Here is a 24758-nt window from a genome sequence, read left to right on the forward strand (position 1 = left end):
ACCTCTGCCCCGCTCCCCCACCCCAACCTTGCTCTCACACTGGGCTCACCCTTTAACCCTTGTTAGCAGGCAAAATCCTAGCTTGGGAGTCTTTCAGGGCTTCCCTGGTGGTTCAGAGGTTTAAAGAGTCTGCCTGTGATGTGGGAGACCCGGGTTCGATCCCTGGGTTGGGAAGATCCCCTGGAGAAGGAAATGGCAACCCACTCCAGTATTCTTGCCTGGAGAATCCCATGGGCAGAGGAGCCTGGTGGGCTATAGTCCACGGGGTTGCAATGAGTCAGACACGACTGAGCTAATTCACTTTCATTTCAGTCCTGAGGAAGGGAGACCCACTTCTTTTATCTCATAACACCAAAGGGGAAAAATGTAAAACCTTCCCTTACAGAGGCCCAGAGAGGGTATGCACGTTGGCAAAGCTCACACAGCAAGCTAGTAGGGTGGAACCTGACATTCAATTCTACTATTTTGTCTCCATTGTGCACTAAACATTCATTTATTCAATAAACATTTATCAACACCATTCTTCTAATAGCTGGAGATGCAACTGAGAACAAGACCAACTATTTGAAAGGAGCTTACCTTTTTGTGTGAGTGTGTGAATTATAGGAGGGAGGAAAGAAAACAGTAAAGAAAAAAATAACCCACTGAAAAGTATTTGTTTCTGGGCCCTGAGTCTTTCATGACAGTCTTAGTTGACTTTTCCAGCCACTGATTTTCCTCTCCACTAAATGCCTGCTCTATGTCCAATGTGAACCAGCTGTTTAGTATATGTATGGTGTTAGCTTCTGCACTGGAAGCCCTTAGTCTCCCGTAGCCTAAAAACCCTGTCTTGTGGACCTATCTCCTAACTTTCTCAGGAAAGGGGCACCTTCTGTCCAAAGTGCCAGTCTTCCTATACCAGGGGAAGTAATCTTTTCTTAAAGACCCTGCTTAAAGATATTTATACTATGACAATAAAGAGGCAACTTGGAGAATATCACATAAACACATAACCATTTAAAAATGTAAAAATGCTCACACCTTTGACCCACCTAGGGCCTTGCGGTGTAGGCATCTCAGCCTGTGTCCTCCAGGCAGACAACCTCCTGCAACACCCAGAGCACTCGGGTTGCCTAGTCCAATCTCTGAGGGCTTGTGGGTTGTTGCTGTGCTAGTGCCTGCAATACACCCTCAGTTACTTCACTCCAGGTGTCACACCATCCTATGGATGTGTCAGCTGGACTTAGGGCCTTGCATGGAACTAATAAAGTGAGGCAGAATTCATGGCAAGTGACTCAGAGATTAGGTTGTAGAATGTATGTGGTTTCTTTCTGTGTGTGTGTGTGCATGCGTGTGTTAGTCTCCTTCTAGAACTTTTGCTCTATCTACCTTGTGACTGGCTTACTCTGGAGAATCCTGGTGAGTAGCAATTGGCAGCGTCATGGAGAGGCCCACATGCAGGGCTCTTAAGCCTTCTGCCAGCAACTGCATAGAAGAGCTTGGGAGTGGATCCTCTAGCCCCACTCTAAGCTCTGTAACTGTCCCCTCCTGGAGCAAGTTGACAGCCTCCTCCTGGGTGAACTGAATTGGAACCTTTAGGTGCTTCCAGTTCCCTGGGGACATAGTTGACAACTCACTTACTTATTGTCATGGCTTCTTCACTCCATGCTAGCCTACAATATGAGTAACTAACTGGTTGGATGGCATCACAGACTCAATGGACATGAGTTTGAGTAAGCTCTGGGAGTTGATGATGGAGAGGGAAACCTGGTGTGCTGCAGTCCGTGGGGTTGCAAAGAGTCAGACACCACTGAGAGACTAAAATGAACTGGAATGTGATATAGGACACTGGGTTGGGAGAGCAGGTTTTCAGGTTAGGTGATGTGTGCTGGCATCTGACAAGAAGTGGACTTCAGTCATTTATTTTGGCCATGCCATGCAGTATATGGGATCTTATTTCCCTGCATGCACGTGTACCAAGTCACTTCAGTCAAGTTTGACTCCTTGTGACACTGTGGGTTGTAGCCTGCCAGCCTCTCTGTCCATGGGGTGCTCCAGGTAAGAATACTGGAGTGGGTTACATGCCCTCAGCCAGAGGATCTTTCTGACCCAGAGACTGAACCCATGTCTCTTGCTTCTCCTACATTGGCAGGTGGGTTCTCTACCACTAGCACCACCTGGGAAGGCCCTTAGATCCCCGGCCAAGGATATAATCCCAGTTCCCTGCACACCTGCATTAGAAACATAAAGTCTTAATCACTGGACCTCCAGAAAAGTCCCAGGAGGTGACCTTTGCCCAAATTGAGGAGATAAGGAGTCAAAGGAAAGAGATCAGCAGTTCCCCTGACACTGCAGGTGGAAGAGCAGGAACTCTGAGAATAACCATCCAGCCATCCTCAGAGATGTGGACATAACAAATCCTTGTCCCCTTTAGCCACTAATGTCTGCACCAGTTCAATACCCAGTACTAGAAAACTGCAGTGGGCAGGTACTTCTGTCTTGGCAAATCTTGCCCATCCTTCATGGTCCTGCACACTTGCCACTTCTTCCCTCTTCCTTGGTGGAAACCATCATTCCCCCTCTCAACCACACTGCTCTTGATTTCCACCTCTCTTGAGACCCTATAGCACCCACCTCTTAGGGTCAGAAGAGGCCAACATGAGATATTGGGCACATTTACAACCAGAATCTAATTACATCTACTTCCCATCACTCCTCACAAGCCATAGAATGACCAGTGATCTCAAAATATTATTTTCCCCACTCATAAACCCAAGCTATGAATTGTGATGCTTTTTTCTCTGAAAACAAAACTGAAGTTTAAAAAGGATGTGACTTGCAAAGTCACTGAAAAGGGCTGGGCCAGGCTTAGACCCAAATTTACATTCACAAAATAATCCCACCTCCATTTGTACATATTGGTGTGATTGGCTTCTGGAAGGAAAATAACTTGCTTTCCTACTCTAGATGTGAGAGTTCACAGTACTGGCCCTACCCTACCATCCTGTCCCTCACTCCTGATGTGTGTAGCAGACCCAGTGACCCAGAATTCATTTCATCAGAGGCATGTCCCCATCTGCCCTGCTTGCAGACACTGACCATTCACTCCTCATGTTCCTTCTCTCCCTGGTCTGCCCTGTGTCTGCACATAGCCTCCCCCTTGTCTCCCGCAGAACAGGGCAGAGGTGGTAAGTTGGAGCTGACTGGCCAGGGAGGAAGGAGTAACATGCCATTCTGTGGCCCATCTGAGCCACCATCTGGGAAGGGGACACAGGGCAGCAGGGCTGCAGGGCCAGACTGGGATTAAATGGGAGGCTTTGACCAGTGCTCCCAGATGGGGAGTAGGGTGGAGGAAAAGAAGAAGACTAAATCAATCCTTTCATTGATGAATTGACATTTATGGAGCTCCTTTCTATGTCAAGGTCAAGGCTGAAGTTACAAATGAGGAGTAGTGGCCACATCATGGAGCTCTCAGCCCATGTGACATCAAAGTTGAGGTCAGAGGTCATCACAGTCCCTTGGGGAAACTGAGATTCAGACAGAGGGTGAAGAGGTCTGCCCCTGGTCATTCATCCAGTGACAGAGCTCAAGTCTCTTTCCCTACTTCAGGGCCCTTCTGGCTGGCACTCTGGGGCTCAGAGGATTCAGAAACTCAGAAGTGCAAGGATAAGTCAGGGGGTTGTGGCCTTGCCCTCCTCTTCATCTTAGGGAGGGAGGAGCTGAGACAGGCAGGTTGCAGGATGGAGGAGCTTGTATGAGAAAATTGCAGCTGGGGGCTGCTTCTGTGCTATCACTCAAGGCAGAGGAAAAGAAACCTGCTAATTGGAGCTGCTCTTGTCCTGCCCATTGAGTGACAGGACCACAGATGACGGAGACATAGACATCATTCTCTCCAAGCATCTCTTTCATTTCTCAAGTGGGCAGAACCAAGGAGAGGGCCCACTACAGAGGAGTCAGTGCAGGAGAGCAAATCACTGATGCCAGAGTCTGGTCTCCTTTGCCACAGAGCTAGCTGTGACCCAGGGCCTGCCATGGGGTGGAGATGCAGGAATCAGCGAAGGCTCTGGAGCTGTGTTCAACAGACACTTCCAGGAAACCTTCTGGGATCACAGCACCTCCCTCCATCCTTCCTAATGCCAGCCCTGCCATTTGGGACAGCCGCTCCTCTGGAGAGGTACTCAGCAGAACTCCAAGTGTTGGTCTTTTGGGACATTGTACTTGAGCTTGTGAGTTGCGAAGAGGTTGCTCAGCTCCTTGATGTAGCACTGGTGCAGCCTGTCCACTTCCTCCTGGGAGGGATGGGGTGTCTTCTGCACTTTGATCGGCTTCCCCACTGCAAGACACAGAGCTGAGTAGTGGCCCAGAGCAAAGAGAAATGTCTAAATATCTGAAGAGATCCTGCTAAGTCTATGCATTAAAGTGCATGCCCATTATTTAGAGGAAAATTCCTCAGGCTCTCATTCACAGCCTGCTGATTGCTATTTTATGCACAATACTAACAGGCTTTAATTCAACCTTTTTAATTTAATTTAACCCTTTTAATTTAATTTAACCCTTGTATTCACCTTCTCCTATCAGCCTTTTGAGATTCTCCTTTCAGAATCAAAGCCTCCTCTCTGGCATAATAAAAGTCAAGTAGATTCTGATTCAAGTTTCTACATCCTTACTCAAGGGCAGGGTGATCTTTTGGAAGTCATTTACTTTCTCTGAGTCTACATTCACCATCAATAAAATGGGGATGATAATCCCTGCTTCCAAAGTTGTTGGGAAAACTGAGCAGTTGCATGTAAGGAGCCAGTGCAGTGCCTGCCACACAGTAGGTGCTCAGAAATCAGTAGTGGAGAATGGTCTGTTTATCTCAGTTAGAATTCCCTCCCCAAACTGCTTTACACTGATCTGTGTGTCTGTTTCTCAATCTAGAACGTGAGTTCCATGAGGTCAATAATGTGTCTGGCCTTTGTTCACGTCCCTTTGAAGCCCAAGCCCAAGCCCGTTGTTGTGCAGCCCTTCCCCCTCCCAGTCCAGGTCTAGGCTCACCCACGGTGGTGATAGGCCAGCGGTAGGGCATAAAACCAACGCTGTATTGGAAGACTCCACGGCCATAGAAGAGTGGGATGGAGAATCTCGTGGTCTTTAGAAGTCGGTCCTGGAACCAGTGCAGCCAGGAGCCAGGAGCGTTCTCAACCTGGTCAAATACGTCATTCTCCCCAAAGGAGAAGATCGGTACCAGAGCTGCCCTAGAGGGAGACAGGAGAGAGCGCGTGTGGAGGGGCAAGAAGGCACAAGCTGGTAACCCAACTTTCCTCAGGGACCTATGAACAGGAACTCAAGCAGAGGACAGAGCCCTGGACCAAAAGTAAGAGGCCTCAGGTGTCTCTCAGACCTGCCATGGCCTAGCTTTATGATTTCAGGCAGGTCATTGCTCCTCTCAGGGCTACCAACTGGCAGTGGGATTGTTACCGAGTACAAGCTCTGCTTGGTGAAAGATAGGCCAATGAATCTGAGATGTACTGTTGGGATGAGGAAGGGACTTTTTCAGGAGCTGGTTGACAGAGAAGATGGCAGGCTAGCACCTCAAAATAACCATCTTGTCAGGGCCTGGTTGCCAGGTTCTCTTATGGATCAGAGGTGGGGAGGAGGTGAGGAAACAAAGTAAAAATTGCCAGGAGCCAGCACAGGCGATCCCACCCATGACAAGGTCATGCGGAAGAGACCTGATGGGCAAGGCAGATCAGGACTCGAGGGACCCCCTGGACCTGCTTGAGCATCTACCCCCAAACCAGAATCTGTCTGTCCTACTATTTTATGCCTTTCACCAACTCTTCTGACATTAATGGGGGGCTATCCCTGACCCTTTCTCTGGAGAAAATCAACCTAGGGCTCTAGTTAATAGGCCTCCTGGGCATAATAGCAGTGTTTCAATTCAAACCCCTTTGATGACTCTCTAACTTGCCTGACAGGTTTATCCGGACTTTTATAACTATGCATGTGATTGTTCACAGCTTCCCAACCACGAGAGGCACGGTAAGCTTAAAACATCTTAAAGATATAGAGCCTTTCAAAGAGTTAAAAATTATTAGAATAGTACTGGTGAAGGGTTTCATTGTTGAGCCAATGCTTGCTGCCAGTTTTCATATCTCTTATTCATTGGGAGTACATTGATTAATATAGTTGATATATAGAAAATATAAGCAGTAGCCTTGGCATTAATAACATTAGACCTTGAGTTAATAAATTCTCTCTCTTTGTTGTAACCCAATGTACCCTTGATCTGTGAAGAATGTAACTTTATTTAGTATTTTCTGAGAGTGGCACCAGACTTTAGATAAAAACACTTTTAGAGAAAATAAGTTTTCTGGTTGACTAACCTTTATCAGAAAAAAGGGTCATAAAATGTTAACAGGCTTCCTGGCCAGATGATGTAAATCACCTAAGACCTGTGTATACAGATAGGTATGCAGAAAGAAAGCCTGGTCTCGATTAGGGTCAGGACTGCTGACCCTGCATGACTCTGCATCTTCCATTATTCCCTATATACAACTTAAGGTATAAAAACTCTCTGTGAAAATAAAGTTGTGGGCCTTGCTCACTGAAGCTTGGTCTCCCCGTGTCATTCTTTCTTTCATTCTCTCTCTCTCTTTCTCTTTCCTTTTCAGGTTGATCCCCTGGAGCACAGAGGCTCTCTGAGTTCACTTTCCTGCCTGGGCTTCTAAGACCCTCTCGAGAAGGTGCTCTTCACCTTTGCCACATCGAGAGGGCGCCTGAGGCCTTCGTGAACAGAGCAAGTCCCATGCCGGGGCTTTATTGGCTTTCTGTGTAAACCAAGGAATATCAACCTCTTCCTCTCCTCTACTTTCTTGACTGCAACATTCATTCATTCTTTCTTTTCCCCTCTCCTCCCCCCCCCCACCTCCCCGCTGATGCCGTTCATCCTGAGGGTGCCCCTGGATCCTGCTGGGGCTGGACCCCAGCAAAAAAATACTATTTGATCCGTGCAAACATCCCCTAGAATGGTAAATTTCAGGTAGGGGAATATATTAGCTTCACTTCCTTGCAATCCTTCACAGGTGGGTGGCTCAGGTTATCTTCCTTAGGCAGGCCATTATGTGGGCCTTCACTAACAAAGCATAGTTTTCATTCCAATCCCAAAGAAAGGCAATGCCAAGGAATGTTAAAACTACCGCACAATTGCACTTATCTCACACACTAACAAAGTAATGCTAGCTAGAGGATGGATGGCACACTGACTCGATGGACATGAGTTTGAGCAAGCTCTGGGAGTTTGTGATAGACAGGGAAGCCTGGCTTGCTGCAACCCATGGGATCGCAAAGGGTCTAACACAACTGAGTGACTTAACTCAACTGAAAAAAGCTGCAAGCTGAGAGTTTAAGGCACAGAAGCAGATCCAGCATAAATTCAAAATTAACCCTTCCCAGTTATGTGACAGGGAGACCAGAATACTGCCGAGAAACATCACAGGTATAAAACAACTGCAAAATTTCTGGAAAAATCTCTTTGGCTCTGGCTTGTTTCTATTCTTCACAGATGTTTTAAGATGAGAGACAGCTCTAAGCTATGCCCCAAACTCCATTCACCCAAATTCCCTAGGTCTCAAATGTAACACAAGCTTTCAGCAATATAATCCATAAGATGTAATCCTTTAGTCACAAAATCTTTCTTCTAGAGTCATCTCTGGGTATTTGGGCATGAAACAATACATTGGTCACCAAGACAGACTCTTCATTGTTAGTGGATTTAGACTCTCCTTGCCAAAATAGAATCTGCATTTGCCTCTGCAGTCTTCCCTCCAAAATACAATCCTTGCCAATATCCAGCTAAACTCTGAACCCTCTTCCCGATACCCATGTATCAGGGTGAGCCTGATGAAGCCTTTGCGGTTCTGCAGGACCAGCTTGTAGGCTCCAGGCCTGGCAGTCAATGCTTCCTGGATGCCCCCAACAACAATGGACAGCAGATTGCCACCTCCTTTCCTGCTCAGAATGTGAGCAGCACTCTCCTTGTCTGCTGAGACCAGCCCTGGGGAGAAAGGAAGGTGGTCACATACAGTGTAAAGGAGGCAAGAATGGTTCAGGAGTATGTGGCCTGGGTTCTACTCTAGACCTCAGCTGGGAGTCGCCTGATGACAGGCTCTGAGCACTACCCCTTTTCCCAACTCTCCCACCACGGTCATCACTGAGCACAGATCTGTGGGAAATGCTTCTTTGGGTCTCATCTCCTGTCTACCACACATTTACTTGGAAGAAGTACGAACATTTGACTGCCCTCCTTAAAATCCCTCCTCATGCCTTCAGCCCTCACAGTTCCTGGGATACCCGGAGTAGGAGGACTCACCCATTGACATGATGTAATCTCTGAAGAAAGGGAAGCAGAACCACATGTTCAGCATCATCAAATGTGAGCAGATGCCTGGGAAAACTGAGGAGAAGCCCATGCCCTCCATGCACAAGTTGGTAAAAGCTCCAATCACCCCAATTCCATGAGGGTGGAAGCCAGCAAGGTAGTTCCGGGAGGGGTCCAGCTTGGCAGTCTTGACCAGCTGAAGGAACAGCAACCTGGTGAATCAGAGCTTCATCTTGTGCCTTTGCTGGTCCACCTGCTGACTTTCTGTGCTGACCTCTTTTATGTGTTTCCTGTGCCCAAGTGCTTTCTCACCCCCATGTGAGTTTCCTGAGATAAGAGACAGCCTGTCTGAACATCCTCGTTCCTGTTGCAGGCCTGGAGCAGAGGAGATGCTCTGGGAGAACATGGAATGATGAGGGAGAGAATGGATCCATGAAAGGATGAAGCTGATACAGCTCACCAGGGGATGAAGGGCCCCTGCACAAGGCAGAGGCAAGACTCCTGGGAGGGTGACAGGGACACAAATCCCTGTCCTATGTGAAGGGAGACTTTGTCCCAGGCAGAGCCCACACAGAATGAAGGAACCATCACAGGAGGGGGTGAGCATCTCTCCAAGAACTGTGGCAGCTGGAGTTCAGTCCTGGGTGGAGGGCTGACCCCTGAATCCCTGTGACTCAGTGTAAGAGACTCCAGTGTGCTGGGAAGTGGGGGCAGAGAAGAGGGGCACAAGTCTCTAGTGATGGGAGGGGAGGGCTCAGGGAGGTATCTTGCCAAGTCTGCAGCACTTCTTAACACCTGGTCACAGCCTGCCCACAGCGCTGCATCCCTGCTCAGGCTTTGGTCTGTGTAGATACTGCTGCTCTGGGATATGAAGTCTTCCCATGGAAACCCAGCTCCTGGATTGAACTTCAGCATGAGGTGGAAGCAGCTTTTTCTGGGGAAAACGCTACCTGATTCTCCACCATTAGCTGCTCAGGAAGCCCATAGGTTATGTTTAGCAAGCTCCAATGCTCAGACATAGTCTCCTAATTTCACTAGAAACTACTATTAGGTGGCAGCTCTAGAGTAAGAGTCATAGAGTGCAAAGACTTGTGATGTGGAGTAGCTGCAGTAGAGTTGTTAGGACAAGGAATGTTGTTTGCCTGCCTTCAATCCAGCGGCCACTGTAGCTGCCACTGACAATGGGGATTGAAAGGAATTCAAGATGGAGGGAAATAGGATACTGGTCATAGAGAGTGAGGATGCACATCAAAGGAATAATTGCAGTGAGCCCAGATTTTGCATCTCTCCATATATAGAAAACCATTAATATCATTACTTGAGTTTGCTCTTTGACTGGCAGTAATCTTCTGATGTTTAACTACATTTTTTTTTTTTCTCAGCAAAAACCCGTAAATCCTGACTTCTCCCTTACCTTTTGGAATAGCTCCTCAGAGATTACTGAGAGGCTATCTCCTGACTACTGTCCTTAGTAAGGTCTCAGAACAAAGCCCCTCATAACTTTTGGGTTGTGCATATCTTTTAGGTAGACAGCAGAGACTCCCTGGCCCCCTACCTCCTGCCACCTTAAGATCTCTGCAAGGCTTGCTCCCTGGGTGTGTGGATGACTTGGGAGTTCTTTGCCAGTCACAGTGCCACCTGCAGACCTCAGTCCAGGACAGAGGCATCAAATTACATGTCATCTCTCCCTCTGTCTTCTCTGCCTTCTGCAGGTGCTGATGCCAAAGGCCTGCACTGGCCAACAATCCCAAACACTGTGCAGGTGGGATTTTTGCAAATAAGGCTCATTTTCCCAAAATTTTGATAGTTCCCAACTGACAAAACCTCCAGGGGACATACCTAGCTAGAGGAGGGACAGAAGAGATGTAAGTGAGACAGACACAGAGCCATGCCACACATTTTTTCTGCCAGAGATGCCGTTGACAGCAGTTCCAGGTGTGAAATAGAGCCAGAGAGCAGCTTCAGGTGTGAAAAGAGAGCCAGATGCTGTCCTTAGAAGCCCCAGGATCATCTGATGTCTTATGGAATCCACACAACCCAATGATGTATGTGGCAGCATTTCTGCTTTACACATGAAGAAATCAAGGCTCAGAGAGCATGTGTAACTCACCCAAAGTCATACAACTGGCATGTTGCAGACCCTGTATTAGAACCTTTGATGTCCACCTTCAGAGTTCGAATACGTGTCTTCAGACATTAAATACACAGAAGACTATACATTCTTCTCTCCTGTGTCCTAAGGAAAGCCATTTGTCCCTGCCTGGCACTTCTCTGTGTCCCAAATGCACTCCCCTTCTTGTCCCCACTGGACAATTAACCATCACAGCTGCTTACATCCAAGGGTTTAGTCTGTCTGAGATTTAGGAAAGGAACCAAAGATCTGTTCAGTAAAATTCAGGGACTGTATCACTAAGGACTGATACTTGGGGCGAGAGTAAGAGATAGGCAGAAAAGGAGTAATCAGACTGTTTTGTGGATCCATGGGAAAACTGAGATTCAGAATGGGCAAAGCTCTGTCCAAGGAAACACAGCATATCAGAGTTGGGGCAGGATACTTCCTGAGGGCTCTCTGTTCTGTTTCTATCCTCAAAGCTAATACACAAACTTTAAAAACAATAAAAGGAGAGTCCAGAGGAGGAGAGAGTGGGGTTCATGTTTGGGAACGCATGTAAGAATTAAAGATTTTAAAATTAAAAAAAAATAAAAAATTAAAAAAAAAATAAAAATAAAAAAAATTAAAAAAAAAAGAAAAAAAAATAAAAACAATAAAAGAACCTGCTCTATATTCTTGCTCACATCTTCCTCCATCTCTGGATGTCAGACTCATCATCTGATAAATTGTGGTCTAGATGCTGCCTTAAAATTTATGTTTATTACAGATTCCTTCACTCCAAACTTGGACTACTGAAGGTTTTACACCAGTAAGATACTTAAGTGTGCTGCACTACATGGCCTACAAGGTTCCTCAAATCCTGTTCATTCATCAGTCCTCATAGTGGCCTCACATCACTGAAGTTGGACGACCATAATCAGACAGAAACTGACTCTTCCTCTAGCCACAGTGTGGTGATAGCCTGTCACCTGTCTCCCATCCCAATATTCTGCTCACTGCACACAGGGTCACACTTCCCCATGGACACGTGGGGACTATGGTACTGACCACTCCCTAGTCAGCCCCTTACTCACTGAGATGGGGAAATAGTCCTTCATGTACTTCCATAAGGTCCAGTGCTTTATGAAAGCACTCTGCCTGCCCCCCTGCTGTGGCGTGTCTCAATCCAGGCACCACCAGACCGCATACAGGATACTGATCATCCAGAATCTTGTGAACAGGAGGCCAATGAAGACTACACAGCAGATCAAGTCTGGGAAGGGAAGCAGGAACCATTAGTGGTCAGTGGTGTGAAGGAACGAGCTCTCCTTTATGCCCAGCCTGCATTGTCCTGTCCAGTCCTCACCCTAGGAGGAAGAGATCAGCTTCCCAAGGCTTCAAAAGGAGAGAATGCAGTCAACACCACCAGTGTCACATCGAGAGCCTGGAGTTGGCCTAAATTCAAACTCACATTTTCCCACTGCAGCAGACTGCTTTGTCAGTTGTTCTTGCCTCTCCACCTCCCTCTCTGCATTCACCAGGTGCTCAATAAATGCCTGGTGGAAATGTAACAGGATGAACTCTTTCTGGTATCCATTCTTTAGAAGCCCAGAGAAAAGATATTCTTTCTAGCCAGTACACTTCCTGTCTAACCCCAGCCCATCTTTCCACAGATAATTCCACCATGAAAGTGAAAGTGAAGTCACGTCCAATTCTTTGAGACCCCATGGACTGTAGCCACCAGGCTCCTCCATCCATGGGATTTTCCAGGCAAGAATACTGGAGTGGGTTGCCGTTTCCTTCTCCAGGAGATCTTCCTGACACAGGGATTGAACCCGTGTCTCCCAAATTGTAGGCAGACCCTTTACCATCTGAGCCACAGGGAAATGTATATCCCCCCTTTAGTTAAAGTCTGCCCATGACTTCTCATAACTTTGAGGCTCAGCTCAGGCAGCTCAGCCTGGCCTCAAGCTCCCTACTGCTGGTCAGACTCCTCTTACTCCATCCTCACTCACCCACCTGCAGCCCATATTCTGGCCACACTAATCTGATCAGTGTGGATACAACTCCCTGAGCTCTTTAGCTTTGCTGAACTCTTTCCTCTGTTGCCAGGCCCTGTCCTGGTGAAGGAGGGAGGGAGGAAGAGGGCTGCTCATGCCTGGCCTGATCATCAGGAGTGCAGCAGTTCTAGGAGGAGTTGCAGTGAGAAATTCCTCCCAGACTTAAGATTCTGAGTCCTTTTCACAGGCAAATCTCAGCTTTGACTCAGGGTGAGGTGGTCTGTGGGGCTATCTTTAATCTGATGCCAATGGAGCCTCACTGTTAGAGAATACTGCATCTTTTCCATCCCATTCCCTACACTCAACATCATGTGCTCATACTCTTAAAAAAGGTCAACCACCACTTGTAGTCTATTTGAAAGTAGAGTAAACTGGGCCTGTCATTCATGGCAGAGGAGACTTTTGACCCAGTCTGCGTAGTACTTGAATGTGTGCTAAATTGCTTCAGTGGTGTCTGATTCTTTGCAACCCTATGGGCTGTAGCCCACCAGGCTCTGCTGTCCAGAGGATGCTCCAGGCAACACTGGAGTGAGTTGTCATGCCCTCCTCTAGGAGATCTTTGAGACCCAGGGATCGAACTCACATTTTCTGAAGCTACTGCACTAGAGAAAGATTCTTTATTGCTGAGCCACCAGGGAAGCCCAGTCTGAGCAGTAGCAAAATGCTTAAATCAAAGTAGTTTGGGGCTCACAAAGGCTTGCTTTCTATAGAGTACCTACAATGTGCCAAGTGGTGGTGGTACAGCTGTGAACAACAGACAGGAATTCCTGCCCTCATGGTACTGACTTCAGTGTTGTGTTTGGGGTACTTTGTTTGGTTATTTAATTTTTATGGTGGTAAAATATATTTAACACAATACTTATCCAAATGACTCTTCAGTATTTTCTTTTTAAGTTTTCATTAAAATATAGTTCATTTACAATGTGGTATTAGTTTCAGGTGTATAGGGAAAAAATCTGTTATACACATAAGTATATCCACTCTGATTTTTCTTTTTGTTCTTTCCCCATATATATCATTACAGAGGACTGAGTAGAGATCCCTGTGATATACAGCAGGTTTTTAATGTTATCTTTTGTATATACAGTAGTGTTATTTGTTAGTCCAAATCTCCCATCCTTCCCCCTTATCCCGTGGTAACCATAAGTTTTTTTTTTTTCTGCTTCTGTTTTGTAAATATGTACATTTGTACCTCCTTTTTGATTCTGCATATAAGTGATATTTGTCTTTCTTTGGCGATCTTCACTCAGTTTTGCAAACTCTAGGTCCAAACTCTAGGACCAAACTCTAGGTCTATACAAATGCCTTAATTTGTCCCTTTTTATGACTGAGTAATATTCCATTACCTATATTACCACATATTTTTTATTCATTATTCTAATGGATATTTAGGTGGCTTCCATGTCCTAGCTATTGTAAATGTGCAGTTATAAACATTGGGGTGCTTGTATCTTTTCAAATTATGGGCTCATGAGAGAGGTCTTATGGAGAAAAGTATGGAGATTTCTTATAGAACTAAAATAGAGCAACCATGGTATCCACCATTCCCACTCCTGGGCATATACTTGGAATGGTTTTTGAGAGTCAATTTGGCAGCAATAAATTAATTCACACTGTCGTGTAAGTATACCAGCCTTTATCTCAGAACTCTTGTCATCTTCCTAAACTGAACCTCTGTACCCATGAAACAAGAACTATCCAGGTCGAGAGAATAGAACCAAGTTGTTAATAGCAGGTCCTTGTAGGGTAGGATTTGGGGGAAGTCTTTGACTTTCAGAACACACATTTTGTTTCAATGTGTTAAAATAGCATGTATTTGTTTTTCAGTCAGAAAAAGAGAATTTAAAAATGGAGGCATTTCTACTTGATCAGAAACAACACCCCCCATCTAAACATCTCTCTCACTCTGGGCTCACCCTTTAATTCCTGTCAGTAGGCAAAATCCTAACTTGGGTGTATTTTCAGTCCCTGAAGAAAGGAAATACCTTTCCCCTCATAACACCAAGGAGAAAAGATGCAAAACCCCACTTTACCAAGACCCAGAGGGGGTATTCAGGTTGGCTAATCTCACACAGAAAGCTAGTAGGATGAGTGGTGGTTTCAATTCAACTATTATGTCCATATCATGATCTCAACATTCATTCATTCAACAAATATTTAGCAACATCAACTCTTCTAGGAGACGGAGATGCAGATGAGAACAAGACCAACAATGTGAAAGGAGCTTACCTTCCTGTGTGAGTATGTGAATTACAGAGCAGAGGAAATAAACAGATTAAACAAGTAACCCACTGGAAAGTATTTTTTTCTGGGACCTGAGTCTTCAGTGACAGGTCCTTGTTGACCTTTCTGGCCACTTCTTCGCTCCTCCCCAAACACCTGCTCTATGCCCAGCATGAACCATCTGTTTACTATATGTGCAGCATTTACTGGCTCCCTGGAAAACCTTATTTTGTGCCATTTTGTACATTCTGCCCTGTAGACTCATCTCCTAATATCAGTGAAAAAGAGCTCCTTCTCTTCACCCACTCCCAGTCTCCCTAGGCAGAAGTAAGTAATCCTTTCCAAAAGGTCTGAATTGCAAATATTTCAGATATTGGGGCTCAAGAGGCAACTAGGAGGATACTACATAGACACAAAATCATTTAAAATGCAAGCATTTAAAATGTAAAGGCCATTCCTCACTCATGGGCTGTACAAATACAAAAAAATCAGGGGGCTGGTTTTCACCCATGAGTCTACATAGGGATCGCTATTATAGATTGTAACCTTGTAATCAAGCAGGACCTATGCAGTCTTCCTGGAAAATATCCCTCATGTCCTCTGCCTACCTCTTATTTGTAGAAAATCTTCAGCTTCCTAAGCCTTCGCCAAATTTCAAAAATAAAGACAAAAAGAAAAGAAAACAGTCAAGCAAGAAAATAAATAACAGTTTAACCATTCCACAAATTTCAAAGACTGTTAGCTTGTTTCCATGAGCCATAGATAATACTGAGACTTATATTTGAATGGTTTTGCAGATACTGAACCCCCAGCAGGTGGAGGAAGTTGCTCACCAGCCCGTAGACCTCAGACAAGGGGAAACCAGAAAGTTGATGATGGTGACTCCCAGTTACCTCACCACCAAGCAATCAGATGCTTCTCTAGAAGCTGATCACGCACCCAGCATCTCTACCTCACCCAGTCTCTAGACACCGTTCCCTGGTAATCAAAGGGGTTTCAGGCATTTTGAGCTTTAACTCTCTGGACTCCTTGCTTGGATCCTTTATTAAAACCTGCAGTTTCGGGGGCGGTCCTAAGATGGCGGAGGAATAGGACATGAAGACCACTTTCTCCCTCACAAATTCCTCAAAAGTACATTTCAACACTGAGCAAACTCCACAAAACAACTTCTGTAGGCTGGCAGAGGACATCAGGCAACCAGAAAAGCAGACCATTGTCTTCAAAAACAGGTAGGAAAAAATATAAAAGACGAAAAAGGAGACAAAGGAGGTGGGGAGGGAGCTCCGTCCCGGGAAGGGAAGCCCGTCCCGGGAAGGGAATTTTAAGAAGAGAGGTTTCCAAACACCAGGAAACACTCTCCCTGCCGAGTCTGTGGCGAGCCTTGGAAACACAGAGGGCAACATAACAGGAAGGGAAAAATAAAGAAATAATTAAAACCAAGAGATTACAAGCTCAACAGTAACTCCCCCAGCGGAAAAGCAGCACAGACGCCTGCATCCTCCACTAGGCAGTGGGGGCAGGGCAGGGACGTGCGGGAGGCGCGGGCTGCAGTGCTTTGTAAGAATCGGGCAGGAATGCCCCACGCGCAACCAGAACGATCTAACTTGGGCTAGCAAACCAGACTGTGGGATAGCTACCATGCGAGAAGTTCGAACATAAGACACCTCCAGGACTGAGCACAGAACAAAGGACGGAACGGAAAAAGCCGGCTGCAGACCACCCCCGCCGGGGACAGGCAGCCAGAGCCGTAAGGGCTGGAAAGGGGCAACTGCAGACCCGGAGAGACTTCACTTACCAAACTGCAAGCAGGCTTCTTTGCTAAGACTTCTGGGGGTGCTGGACAGTCACCATCTGCCTCACAAGGGGCGCCAGCGGTCCACCCAGAAAACTGAGCAGTAGAGGCAGAAAAGGCGACAAGTCACAGCTATCGCGCTCGCCAAACTCCTGAGCTACTCGGACCCAGGAAGGGCACAAAACGCAGTCCCAACAGAATCTGTGTCTCTGAGGGCTACCTGAGCGCCGAACCTGAGCGGCTTAGACCGGGGAAGTGCACGCAGCCTAGGGCTGGCCTCAGACGGTTCCCGGCTGAGCGCCGTAGAGCCGGAGCGGTTTGTACACCGCGAGAAGGGACAGGTCCAGCAGGGCTGAGACACTGTGTGCACACGACAGCACTATTTGTTTGCAGCATCCCCCCTCCCCACAGCGCGACTGAACTAGTGAGCCTAAAAAACCAGCATAAAGAAGAAGTTAAACAGAGGGAACCGCCTTGGAAGTGACCCCACACGGCCCACAACATCAGAGAAGGGCCAGATATATTTTTACTATTTTTAAAATCATTCCTTTTTTTTTCTTTTTTCTAACTTTTTTTTAATAGTTAAGTCTTCTATTTCTCCTCTAATTTTTATTTCTATAACCTATTATTAATATTCCAAAAAAAAGACTTTTTTTTTTAAGGTAAACACCATATATAGTCTTTGGGTGGTTATTGGTGTTTGTTTGTTTGTTTTTAAATAATTCTTGTGGCTTTTTTTTTCTTTTTTCCTTTTTCCTTCTGCTTCTTTTCTTTAATATTGTATTTTTGAAAATCCAACCTCTTCTCTAGATTTTTAATCTTTGCTCTTAGGTTTTTGTCGTCAATTTTGTACATTTAAAAACCCAAACTTCACTACCCAATTTTACCTGAGAGCGAGATTACTGGCTTGACCACTGTCTCCTCCTTTGGACTCTCCTTTTTCTCCACCAGGTGGCCTCTGTCTCATTTCTCCCCCATCTCTTCTCTATCCAACTCTGTGAATCTCTGTGTGTTCCAGACAGTGGAGAACACCTAAGGAACTGGTTACTGGCAGGATTTGTCTCTCTCCTTCTCATTCCTCTCTCTTATCCTCCTGAAACCTCTGTCTACTTCCTCCCTCTCCTCTTCCCTGTATAACTCCGTAAATACCTCTGAGCGGTCCAGACTATAGAGCGCACATAAGGAAGTGACTACTGGCTAGCTTGCTCTCTCCTCTTTTGATCTCACCGCATCTCATTCCAGTCACCTCTAACTACCCCCTCCCTCTTCTCTTCTCCTTGTAACTCAATGAACCTCTCTGGGTGTCCCTCAATGTGGAGAAACTTTTCATCTTTAACCTAGATGTTTTATCATCGGTGCTGTATAGATGGAGAAGTCTAGAGGCTACTGTAAATATAAAACTGAAAACCAGAAGCAGGAGGCTTAAGTCCAAAGCCTGAAAACATCAGAGAACTCCTGAATTCAGGGAACATTAAGCAATAGGAGCTCAACAAATGCCTCCATACCTACACTGAAACCAAGCTCCACCCAAGGACCAACAAGTTCCAGAACAAGATATACCACACAAATTCTCCAGCAACACAGGAACACACTCCTGAGCTTCAATATACAGGCAGCTCAAAGTTACTCCAAAACCTTTGACGTCTCATAACCCATTACTGATCACTCCACTGCACTCCAGAGAGAAGAAACCCAGCTCCACCCACCAGAACTCCAACACAAGCCTCCCTAACCAGGAAACCTAGACAAGCCACTGATACAACCCCACCCAAGTGAGGAAGCTCCATAATAAAGAGAACTCCACAAATTACCAGAATATAAAAAGGCCACCCCAAACGCAGCAATATATTCAAGATGAAGAGACAGAGGAATACTCAGCAGGTAAAGGAACAGGAGGGTTGCCCACCAAACCAAACAAAAGAGGAAGAGGTAGGGAATCTACCTGAGAAAGAATTCCGAATATTGATAGTGAAAATGATCCAAAATCTTGAAATCAAAACGGAATCACAGATAAATAGCCTAGAGACAAGGATTGAGAAAATGCAAGAAAGGTTTAACAAGGACCTAGAAGAAATAAAAAAGAGTCAATATATAATGAATAACACAATAAATGAGATCAGAAACACTCTGGAAGCAACAAATAGCAGAATAACGGAGACAGAAGATAGGATTAGTGAAATAGAAGATAGAATGGTAGAAATAAATGAATCAGAGAGGAAACAAGAAAAACTAATTAAAAGAAATGAGGACAATCTCAGAAACCTCCAGGACAATATGAAACGCTCCAACATCCGAATTATAGGAGTCCCAGAAGAAGAAGACAAAAAGAAAGACCATGAGAAAATCCTTGAGGAGATAATAGTTGAAAACTTCCCTAAAGTGGGGAAGGAAATAATCACCCAAGTCCAAGAAACACGGAGAGTTCCAAATAGGATAAACCCAAGGCGAAACACCCCAAGACACATATTAATCAAATTAACAAAGATCAAACACAAAGAACAAATATTAAAAGCAGCAAGGGAAAAACAACAAATAACACACAAGGGGATTCCCATAAGGATAACAGCTGATCTTTCAATAGAAACTCTTCAGGCCAGGAGGGAATGGCAAGACATACTTAAAGTGATGAAAGAAAGTAACCTACAGCCCAGATTACTGTACCCAGCAAGGATCTCATTCAAATACGAAGGAGAAATCAAAAGCTTTACAGACAAGCAAAAGCTGAGAGAATTCAGCACCACCAAACCAGCTGTCCAACAAATTCTAAAGGATATTTTCTAGACAGGAAACACAAAAAGGGTGTATAAACCCCAACCCAAAACAATAGAGTAAATGGTAACGGGATCATACTTATCAATAATTACCTTAAACATAAATGGGTTGAACGCCCCAACCAAAAGGCAAAGACTGGCCGAATGGATACAAAAACAAGACCCCTCTATATGCTGCTTACAAGAGACCCACCTCAAAACAAGGGACACATACAGACTGAAAGTGAAGGGCTGGAAAAAGATATACCACACAAATAGAGACCAAAAGAAAGCAGGAGTGGCAATACTCATATCCGATAAAATAGACTTTAAAACAAAGGCTGTGAAAAGAGACAAAGAAGGCCACTACATAATGATCAAAGGATCAATCCAAGAAGAAGATATAACAATTATAAATATATATGCACCCAATATAGGAGCACCGCAATATGTAAGGCAAATGCTAACAAGTATGAAAGGGGAAATTAAAAATAACACAATAACAGTGGGAGACTTTAATACCCCACTCACACCTATGGACAGATCAACTAAACAGAAAATCAACAAAGAAACGCAAACTTTAAATGATACATTAGACCAGTTAGACCTAATTGATATCTATAGGACATTTCACCCCAAAACAATGAATTTCACCTTTTTCTCAAGTGCTCATGGAACCTTCTCCAGGATAGATCACATCCTGGGCCATAAATCTAAACTTGATAAATTCAAAAAAATCGAAATCATTCCAAGCATCTTTTCTGACCATAATGCATTAAGATTAGATCTCAATTACAGGAGAAAAACTATTAAAAATTCCAACATATGGAGGTTGAACAACACACTTCTGAATAACCAACAAATCACAGAAGAAATCAAAAAAGAAATCAAAATATGCATAGAAACTAATGAAAATGTAAACAGAACAACCCAAAACCTGTGGGACACTATAAAAGCAGTGCTAAGAGGAAAGTTCATAGCAATACAGGCATACCTCAAGAAACAAGAAAAAAGTCAAATAAATAACCTAACTCTCCACCTAAAGCAACTAGAAAAGGAAGAATTGGAGAACCCCAGAGTTAGTAGAAGGAAAGAAATCTTAAAAATTAGAGCAGAAATAAATGCAAAAGAAATAAAAGAGACCATAGCAAAAATCAACAAAGCCAAAAGCTGGTTCTTTGAAAGGATAAATAAAGTTGACAAACCATTAGCCAGACTCATCAAGAAGCAAAGAGAGAAAAATCAAATCAATAAAATTAGAAATGAAAATGGAGAGATCACAACAGACAACACAGAAATACAAAGGATCATAAGAGACTACTATCAGCAATTATATGCCAATAAAATGGACAACGTGGAAGAAATGGACAAATTCCTAGAATAGTACAATTTTCCAAAACTGAACCAGGAAGAAATAGAAAATCTTAACAGACCCATCACAAGCACGGAAATTGAAACTGTAATCAGAAATCTTCCGCAAACAAAAGCCCAGGTCCAGATGGCTTCACAGCTGAATTCTACCAAAAATTTCGAGAAGAGCTAATACCTATCCTACTCAAACTCTTCCAGAAAATTGCAAAGGAAGGTAAACTTCCAAACTCATTCTATGAGGCCACCATCACCCTAATACCAAAACCTGACAAAGATGTCACAAAAAAAGAAAACTACAGGTCGATATCACTGATGAACATAGATGCAAAAATCCTCAACAAAATTCTAGCAATCAGAATCCACCAACACATTAAAAAGATCATATACCATGACCAAGTGGGCTTTATCCCAGGGATGCAAGGATTCTTCAATACCCGCAAATCAATCACTGTAATTCACCACATTAACAAATTGAAAAATAAAAGCCATATGATTATCTCAATAGATGCAGAGAAGGCCTTTGACAAAATTCAACATCCATTTATGATAAAAACTCTCCAGAAAGCAGGAATAGAAGGAACATTCCTCAACATAATAAAAGCTATATATGACAAACCCACAGCAAACATTATCCTCAATGGTGAAAAATTGAAAGCATTTCCCCTAAAGTCAGGAACAAGACAAGGGTGCCCACTTTCACTGCTACTATTCAACATAGTTTGGAATTTTTGGCCACAGCAATCAGAGCAGAAAAAGAGATAGAAGGAAACCAAATTGGAAAAGAAGAAGTAAAACTTTCACTGTTTGCAGATGACATGATCCTCTACATAGAAAACCCTAAAGACTCAACCAGAAAATTACTAGAGCTAATCAATGAATATAGTAAAGTTGCAGGATATAAAATCAACACACAGAAATCCCTTGCATTCCTATACACTAATAATGAGAAAGTAGAAAAAGAAGTTAAGGAAACAATTCCATTCACCATTGCAACGAAAAGAATAAAATACTTAGGAATATATTTACCTAAAGAAACTAAAGACCTATACATAGAAAACTATAAAACACTGGTGAAAGAAATCAAAGAGGACACTAATAGATGGAGAAATAGATGGAGAAATAGACCATGTTCATGGATCAGAAGAATCAATATAGTGAAAATAAGTATACTACCCAAAGCAATTTACAGATTCAATGCAATCCCTATCAAGCTACCAGCCATATTTTTCACAGAACTAGAACAAATAATTTCAAGATTTGTATGGAAATACAAAAAACCTCGAATAGCCAAAGCAATCTTGAGAAAGAAGAATGGAACTGGAGGAATCAACTTGCCTGACTTCAGGCTCTACTACAAAGCCACAGTCATCAAGACAGTATGGTACTGGCACAAAGACAGACATATAGATCAATGGAACAAAATAGAAACCCCAGAGATAAATCCACATGCCTATGGACACCTTATCTTTGACAAAGGAGGCAAGAATATACAATGGAGTAAAGACAATCTCTTTAACAAGCGATGCTGGGAAAACTGGTCAACCACTTGTAAAAGAATGAAACTAGATCACTTTCTAACACCGCACACAAAAATAAACTCAAAATGGATTAAAGATCTAAATGTAAGACCAGAAACTATAAAACTCCTAGAGGAGAATATAGGCAAAACACTCTCTGACATAAATCACAGCAGGATCCTCTATGATCCACCTCCCAGAATACTGGAAATAAAAGCAAAAATAAACAAATGGGATCTAATTAAAATTAAAAGCTTTTGCACAACAAAGGAAAATATAAGCCAAGTGAAAAGACAGCCTTCTGAATGGGAGAAAATAATAGCAAATGAAGCAACTGACAAACAACTAATCTCAAAAATATACAAGCAACTTATGCAGCTCAATTCCAGAAAATAAATGATCCAATCAAAAAATGGGCCAAAGAACTAAATAGGCATTTCTCCAAAGAAGACATCTGGATGGCTAACAAACACATGAAAAGATGCTCAACATCACTCATTATTAGAGAAAGGCAAATCAAAACCACAATGAGGTACCATTTCACACCAGTCAGAATGTCTGTGATCCAAAAATCTGCAAGCAATAAATGCTGGAGAGGGTGTAGAGAAAAGGGAACCCTCCTACACTGTTGGTGGGAATGCAAACTAGTACAGCCACTTTGGAGAACAGTGTGGAGATTCCTTAAAAAATTGCAAATAGAACTACCTTATGACCCAGCAATCCCACTTCTGGGCATACACACTGAGGAAACCAGAATTGAAAGAGACACATGTACCGCAATGTTCATCGCAGCACTGTTTATAATAGCCAGGAAATGGAAACAACCTAGATGTCCATCAGCAGATGAATGGATAAGAAAGCTGTGGTACATATACACAATGGAGTATTACTCAGCTGTTAAAAAGAATACATTTGAATCAGTTCTGATGAGATGGATGAAACTGGAGCCAATTATACAGAGTGAAGTAAGCCAGAAAGAAAAACACCAATACAGTATACTAACACATATATATGGAATTTAGAAAATGGCAATGACAACCCTGTATGCAAGACAGCAAAAAAGACACAGATGTGTATAACGGACTTTTGGACTCAGAGGGAGAGGGAGAGGGTGGGATGATTTGGGAGAATGGCATTGTAACATGTATACTATCATGTAAGAATCGAATCACCAGTCTATGTCCGACTCAGGATACAGCATGCTTGGGGCTGGTGCAGGGTGATGACCCAGAGAGATGTTATGGGGAGGGAGGTGGGAGGGGGGTTCATGTTTGGGAACGCATGCACACCCATGATGGAAACATGTCAATGTATGGCAAAACCAATACAGTATAAAAAAATATTTAAAAAAATTAATAAAAAAGAAACCTGAAAAAAAAAAACAAAACCCTGCAGTTTCTTTTACCACAACCTAGTGTCAGTAGAGGGGCTTTACTGCGTTCCCACAGCAGGCGCAAATTTGATTTAATAACAGCTGCTCCCTGTTATCCCTCTCCCCCAACACCCCAACACCCCACACCCCTAAATTACAGCTTGTCTCCCACAGATTGGACCTCTTGTTCCTAAAGCCATCTTGGGGATATCCTTTGCCTTGGGATAAAGGACAAGCATCTGTTCCTAGCATCAGAGGGTCAAGATGCCTTTTCTCAGCTTCCCTCTTTCTAGCACCATGCCCAGGGTTAGTTGACTCTCTGTCCTCCTCCAGACACTCCCAGGTCCCAGGCTGGGCTGACGTGGGCATGGACAGTCAGAGACACTCCTGTTGGCAAAAATTCACCAAGACCATGAGAACAAAATGTCCCTCATCCCAGGTGACCCCCAGGCACTAGATTCAGCACCCACCTTGGAACCTGTATCTTTCCCCCATCAATGTACCATGTGCACCTGAAGGGGCAGGTGCCCATGGCCTCCCAGTCCCATCTCAGCTTTCCTTACGCAGGATCAAGAAACTGAAGATCCACTTCAGGACCGCTAAGGTCTGCAACCTGCACTCCAGTGGCACAAACAAAGGTGCAAACTCCACCATGTTGATTCCTCTGCTTGCTCGGAAGGCTTCTCTGAGCTCGGCTGTGGTGTGAGATACCTGCCAGTTTTTGTCCTGACAGAGGTTACTATGCATTTATAGGGGCTGGGGGTGGGTGTCCATCCAGCCCTAGGGTATCATTGCAACAACCTGGCCACCACCAGTATCTTAGATAAAATCTTTAAAATTACCTGGCTTGGAGTAAACTTGTTACAGAGTAAGAGAAGTACAGTGGACTCTTCAGGCAATACATTATCTGCCAGATTACCTTTGCTCAAATCTTGCCCATTACTTGGTAAGTGAAGCAGCAAGTAAAGAACAATCCTGCCCTCTTTTCACCTACCGTATTACTTGGCTGCAGTAATTGTCTTCTTTCACCTGCCAAATCCATGGTTATCATTTATAAATATGCAGTTCAGTTCAGTTCAGTCGCTCAGTCATGTCGGGCACTTTGCGACCCCATGGACTGTAGAACGCCACACTTCCCTGTCCAACACCAACTCCCAGAGCCTACACAAACTCATGTCCATTGAGTCGATGAGGCCATCCAAACATCTCATCCTCTGTTGTCTTCTTCTCCTCCTGCCTT

At 44.2% G+C, this 24758-nt stretch overlaps 1 pseudogene; it reads right to left on the reverse strand.

Moving 5' to 3' along the window:
* LOC102173319 lies at window positions 3765-24172 on the reverse strand (annotated as a pseudogene).

Source organism: Capra hircus, chromosome 15 (assembly GCF_001704415.2).
Source record: "Capra hircus breed San Clemente chromosome 15, ASM170441v1, whole genome shotgun sequence".
NCBI classification, from domain to species: domain Eukaryota; kingdom Metazoa; phylum Chordata; class Mammalia; order Artiodactyla; family Bovidae; genus Capra; species Capra hircus.